The sequence below is a fragment of the Syzygium oleosum genome, unplaced genomic scaffold (assembly GCF_021117445.2).
Source record: "Syzygium oleosum isolate NSW1041296 unplaced genomic scaffold, Sole_v2.1 Sole_v2.18, whole genome shotgun sequence".
NCBI classification, from domain to species: Eukaryota; Viridiplantae; Streptophyta; class Magnoliopsida; order Myrtales; family Myrtaceae; genus Syzygium; species Syzygium oleosum.
In genome coordinates this window covers 3,259,613-3,266,561 of record NW_026607502.1, presented here as the reverse complement: position 1 = coordinate 3,266,561, position 6,949 = coordinate 3,259,613, and the positions used below count along the sequence as shown (strand labels likewise).

The 6,949-nt window shown below is 42.3% G+C and overlaps 1 pseudogene; it reads left to right on the top strand.

The window, feature by feature from the left end:
• Positions 1-230: 230 nt before the first annotated feature.
• LOC115682045 (L-type lectin-domain containing receptor kinase IX.1-like) lies at positions 231-2,637 on the top strand (annotated as a pseudogene).
• Positions 2,638-6,949: the final 4,312 nt, after the last annotated feature.

Sequence of the window (6,949 nt, the reverse complement as noted above, 5' to 3'; positions counted from 1 at the left end):
ATTTAAGAATGAAAAGTAGCCCGACACATCCTCTAGAACCCATGTTTAACGACCAACAAAGGAAGTCGACAATTTTCAATGGGATTGGTTTTTCTCGTTGGTGGCGCCATTGCTTCGCAATCGAAAATTTTCCTAATTCATTAATTATGAAATGCCCTCTCGGCATTCGTTGACATATGACTCTTTTAGATTATATTAATACTCGCGATGGTTGTTTTTCTCTTTATACACAGTGCTCCTTTTTTGTATTTCAAGTCTAGAGACTAGTCGTCTTGGACCCGTGTGGACTCTCTCGGTTTCGTTAATATTAAACCGTTCCGAGATTGATCGCAAGATGTTCAAGAACCAAAAGCCTTGGTCAAAGCACAAAAAAGCTGTGCTAAATCCCAGATTTCAAGAGCAATCTAGATACCTCAACGAGAATGGAACTTTGCAGCTCAGATATCATGAGTTTCAAGACCAGAGAGCTTCGATCACTCTTACTAGTCTTGGTTCTCTCTCTAGCCATTGCCTTCACTGCTTCGGCATCGTCACAGGGCATTGATTTCAGCTTCCAAACTTTCAACGATAGTATCATTGAACTCCAAGGCAATGTGACGTTTTACTCCAGAGGATTCATCCAAATTACGATCGACAGTCTAGGCCAGAGCCTGGATCAGAACGTGGGTTGGGCCACGTACCGCAAGCCAATGCGCCTTTGGGATAAGGCGACCGGGAACGTGGCGGATTTCATCACCCAATTCACCTTCGTCATCAATTCACAAAACAGGTCGACGTTTGCCGATGGATTGACCTTCTTTCTTGTGCCCGAAGGATCTCGACTCCCAGTCAACTTGGAAGGACAACAACTTGCTCTTTCAGATCTGAAGCACGATCCTTCCAACTCTTCTACTTCATTTGTAGCCGTCGAGTTCGACACTTACGGCAACAACAATGCCAATGTCGTGGACCCATTTTGTTCACTAAAAGCACATGTTGGTATAGACTTGAATAATCTCACTTCCGCGGTCGATAAATGCATCGATTGGTTCTTCAATAAAATCAAGAGCGGTGGGCGTATCAATGCTACGATATCGTACGATTCTAGCACACAGAACTTGAGCGTTCTCGTGATAGACGCCGATGCCAAGGGTACCAACATAAGTTCCTCTGCCATCTTTGATATAGTCAACATGACAAAGTATTTACCGGAGTGGGTGACTTTCGGTTTCTCGGCTACCACAGGTGGGCTTTTCGAGTTGCACACTATTGAGGCATGGGAATTCAGATCTAATGTGCAAGTGGCTGGAAAAAAGAGCAAGTTATGGCTATGGTCCATCGTAGGCTCAGGTTCTTTCATTTTTCTCATTCTTGTTCTAGCCTTTATTTGGTTTCGTCACCATTCAAAGAGAAAGGGAACTTACACGAGTGGAGAAGAAGATGATCCAGTGATCGAACAAGAATTGGAGCAAGTGTCGGGACCCAAGAAATTCTCCTACAAGGATTTGGTCGCTGCAACCGATAATTTTGCAATCGAACGGTTGCTTGGTGAGGGGGGCTTTGGGAGAGTGTATGAAGGTTACTTGACCAGCGTGAATGCTAGTGTTGCAATCAAGAAGATTAGCCCAGGGTCAAGACAAGGGATAAAGGAGTATGCCACCGAAGTGAAGACCATAAGCCGGCTCCGACATAGAAATTTAGTCCAACTCATTGGATGGTGTCATGAGAAAAAGGAACTCCTCCTTATCTATGAGTTCATGTCTAATGGGAGCCTCGATTCTCATCTATTCAAAGAACGAACCTTCTTGCCATGGGAGAAGCGGTACAAAATCGCGCAAGGCATAGCCTCGGCATTACTCTACCTCCATGAAGAATGGGAACAATGCGTCGTGCATCGGGATATAAAGGCTAGCAATATCATGCTCGATTCCGATTTCAATGCTAAATTAGGGGACTTCGGTTTGGCTAGGCTAGTTGATCATGCCAAAGGGGTTACAAACGACGGTGTTGGCCGGAACCATGGGCTATATGGCTCCTGAATGCGTTTATACGGGCAAGGCAAGTAGGGAATCAGATGTTTATAGCTTTGGAGTCGTCCTCTTAGAAATAGCTTGTGGAAGAAAAGTTATCGAGTCAAGGACCGAGGAAGGCCAAGTTCGGCTAGTGGATTGGGTTTGGGAGCTGTATGGGATTGGGAGGATACTTGATGCGGCAGAGTCGAAACTTGGTACCGATTTCGATGAAAAGCAACTGGAGTACTTGATGGTTGTAGGGCTGTGGTGCGCTCATCCAGACCACATTGCCCGTCCTTCCATAAGAGAAGCGTTTAGCGTTCTCAACTATAATGCTCCACTGCCAATTCTCCCATCGAAATTGCCAGTCCCATTCTCTCAAGCATCAAATGTTTCGTCCCATGTCACCTCGACCTGCGGCACCGAAGTATCCACATTTACAACCTCTTCTATACAATCCTCTCATTCAGATTCCTCGGCATTGCTCCCAAATACAATATAGTCCACTTCATTCAATAATCAGTTTGAATTGTAAATTTTAGATCGTAATTTGAGATTTGATTTTGGATATTATCCACTTCATATAAATTTCTTCATATGTACCTTGGAATTAACCCTTCTTGTTTAGACTTCCATTTGATCTCCATGATTAAGTAAGGTAGTATCTATCTTTTTTGATGGTTTAGTATCTGTTATCCACTAGTGTACCCAACTTCCCAAACCCGAAATCTACAGTTTGTGGAAGTAAGGTGATTTACCATGTTTACTTAGCTCCTAATCGGCCTAGAATAGGGTAGTGGCGACTTTAGTCTCATTCAGCTGCTAAGAAACGACAAATCAAATTGTGGTCGATAAGGATTGGGAGAGCCTGTGCAAAAGGTAAACGCCATCTCGCAATAGGGTTATAAGAACCCACCTAACAATCCCTTAAACCCTCGAGTCTGTGCTCATCCGTTTTCCAAACCATCCATTCTGAGTGCTCTTCTTGCCTCAGCAACACTTGCCATTGTTCCCAATAGGCAAATAGGACGCACTTTAAGATCGAAGGTTGCAAAATTTGGGGTTATTTCGCTTTGCTCCATAATGTTAAACCATCTTTGAGCCTCTTCAAGTTGGAAAGAGTAACATACAATTGTAATGAGATGGCTTTAAGTGTCGACACCAAATTGAAAGCCTTCACTAATCATTAGCTGCATCAGCTTGGACAGCTTCGGTCCATTCGCCATAGTTGTGCACCACATAAAACAACGAAGCCTAAGCAACGGCACCAGGCTGAATCCCTTTGGTGAACATATGCTCCAACAAATCCAGACCTCACTCCGTCGGAGACTCTCACAAAAGCCGAGAATCCACGAGCTATAAGCGTGTAGATGGGATTGGATGCCTTCGTGCTGCACTCTGGTCGAGCAGTCTCATAGCTTGAGCTGATTCACTCCATTGTTTGTTCGGAGTGCTGAAAGTTTCAACATTTTACGGAGAACTGGAAATCAGCCAGTCCCTAACGGCACAGACAACTTGAAAGGACCCTTAGAAGAAAGAAGTCATGTTTAATTCTCAATAAATGAATCCGCTCGACCCTACAAATCGCAATCGAGAAACGTTTCATCCATGCCGTGACCCCTAATGGCCGGGCGAAATCCTTGGCGGAAGGCGAAGGCTTTATCTTGCTCATCCTCTCGAGCAAAAAAGGACGTCATCAAGATTTCTCAAGTTTCCACCACTCACCAGCCTTGCACGTTGCTCTCACATGATTCAAGAACCGTTATTGATTTGCCAAACCAAACTCTTGGACATATGACGAAGGGCTTCGCAGATGCATAGGAGTTGAGGACTTACAGAGGGAAGGCCAGCACTCGTGCATGCCTTCAGCTGCAAGCTTTTTTCCAACATGTAAGGAAACGGAACCTGTCCATCTCCACATTTTGACCTGCCAAAGTTGAGATCCTCAAATCTGTGCGGGCAAATAAGAGTTATTCAATCAGGTCAGATGATTTAAGCTAGAAGTTGAAGTTAAATGACTTATAGCCGAGTGTTCTGTCATTAAGATTTCAAGACATGAACATGATATTAAGCATTTTAAACAAGTTGATGAAAAATGCAGGAACAAAGAAGAGGACATCAATAACCAGATATTTAACTGACCCAGCCTTTCATGTTCACCTAGTAGTTCATGGGTGTCCCCCCGCATTGCAGGGTCTGGGGAGGTGTTTGATGTAAGAGGAACAAAGACATTACTGAGAATTGATAGAGCATTGTTTAAATCAAAATACTACGGGACTATACGATCTCTCCATTATCTATCTTCCTGTAAGAAGCCTTATCCAGATGAAGTAGCAGCCCGGGAGGAAAAACCCAATCTGTGTCAGAGCTCCCAACATATCGAAGGATGAGCTATCACAGTCCGGGACATAAATCGACACATATCCAAAGGATTATCACAGCTAACGTCGCAAACACAGAGAGACATGGATGTTACTCACCCAACTCACCAGAACGAAGGATGAGATCAGGAAAGCCAGAGACAGAGCAATGCAGTCATGGGTAGACTCTCGCCCTATCCTCGACGAGCTCGAGAAACTACAAGGAATATCGAGAGCGCCTGGAGCAGAGCCTTCGTGTCGAGTGACCTCATCTTGGAGCTACAGTTCCAGCTTGAGCCCACAGAGGCCTCGATCCACGCCAAGAAGAGGAACGAGCTCGAGGCGACGAAAGCAGTGGACGAGGTCACTGAGTCACTAGATCGAACAGGTGAGGGGACGGACGCGCTCAAGCAAGAGATCAACGAGGGGCGGGAAGTGAGGCAGAAGCTCGAGCAGGTACTGCGCGCGAAGCGACAGAGGCTCCGAGTGAGACCGAGTGAGGCGTGAAGTAGAGAGATAGGCTGGGTTTGGGTTAGAGTCTAAACCCATAAAAATCCATATTTTTGTAGGCCATATTACTCCAAATTCATTAATAACCCATTTGTCAAATGTTACTGTTTCATATAAAGATCAGCCCATCATATGTGGATTAAAAATAGATTTGGCGTGGAAAATTCAAAGATTCATTTTGACAACACTACCAATTACACATCCGCAGAAAACCAATTCTACTAACTTGCGGGAGATTGTGGTCGGGAAGAGATAGGGATAACTGTGAAATGGATATATGTATTGTGAATTAAAATAATGAACTCATGGATCATGAATCGAGAGTGCAAATCAAATTGTAAGATTCGATAAAATATCTAAAATTAATGTTTTGTGTGGTGGGCATAGTCATGGCCACGGGGCGGTTTTGGCCAGGAACCGGCCCGTTGATCGGGCCCGCGGTTCGGATCCGGAACCGGCCCGTGGCCTACGGGCCCGGTTCCAACAATTTTGGAACCGGACCAGAACCGGCGGTTCCGGTTCCAAATTTTTTTTAAATAATAATGAAATTTTAAAAAAAAAGTCATTATTTAATTTTTTTTATAAAACAAATTGAACTCTAATTGCCATGCATTGTAAAAACATTGATTTCCAATTACAATGCTTGGCTTGGGTGTATTGAACTCTAATTACAAGACTTGCTTGGGTTTTATAAACAACTCCTTTGATAGTCTCTTCATTCCCATTCGATGTGGGACTCTCGGCTTGCCTTGAACACCTTCAATGTGAGACTCTTGGCTTGTCTTGCAAATGCCAAGAGTCCCACATCGAATGGGAATGAAGAGATTATCAAGGGGGTTGTTTATAAAACCCAAGCCAAACCATGATTTTGTGAAGTTGTATGCCTTTTGTGGCTACGATCTTTTGCTAGTTAAGAGCAAAAGGTTCCATTGGACCGCCTAGAACTAGACTGGACCAATGGTCCGGTTCCCGGTTCTATGGTTTGTCGGTTCGATTCCTAGTTCTAAAATTAAAGAACCGGTCTTATCGGTTCGGTTCCCGATTCCGATCGGGAACCGATCACCCCTACAATTTTCATTTTGATTATAATTTATATTGAATTTTCATATTTTTATAATTTATTATTTTTTATTTCATAATTTATATTTTTAATTTTTAAATTACGAACCGGAATCGAATTGGCCGGTTCCGATTCACGCATGGCCATGAACTGGAACCGCCAGTTCCGAACCGTGGCCATGACTAGGTGGGCATACATATTATACTATGCAAAATATTTCCAGAGGATCCATAATCTATGAAAAGAAATCACAAGATCGAGGATGACTTTTCTATGCATAAAATAATTCTTATTGCTTTATTGACACAAGGATCACATCTATATCAAGAAAATTACCAAAAAAGACATAAACTTATTGCAATTGTGTCAATTTAGTGCTAAACCCTTTTTTTCGGTTAATTTGAGTCCTAAACCTTTTGTAATTGTGCCAATTAAGTCAATCTGGCCAATTTTGGCTGAAAATCGCTTGTGTGGGCGCCAATCGTCTTACGTGGCACGGCCGGCAGAGAGAAAAAGTGAAAAACAAAAAAAGAAAAGAAAAGAAGAGAAAAAGAAAAAAAAAGATAAAAAGAAAAAAGTAAAGAAGGAAAATAGAAGAAAACAAAAGAAATTAATAAAAATTAAAAAAAAATTAAAATATTAGTACAAATTGTCCACGTCAGCGCCGGCCGTGTCACGTAAGACAGCTAGTGTCCATGTCAACAATTGCCGGCCAAAATTGGCTGGATGGATTTAATTGGCACAATTGCAAAAGGTTTAGGACTCAATTGAAAAAAAAAGGTTTATGATTGAATTGACACATTTGCAATAGATTTAGGACCTTTTTGAAATTTTTCCCGTCTATATCTAATTAAACAAATATTTATTTGTCGTTTCATTCATAAGTATATTGCGAAGAATAAAAATTTACATTTGTTCATTCCGTAACTTCCAAAATATAGAATCAAGGGGAAAAATACGACGGAAGTTACATCATTTGATAGGAAATAAACATGCAAGAAATTATGAATTGGTTGAAAAGATAGATA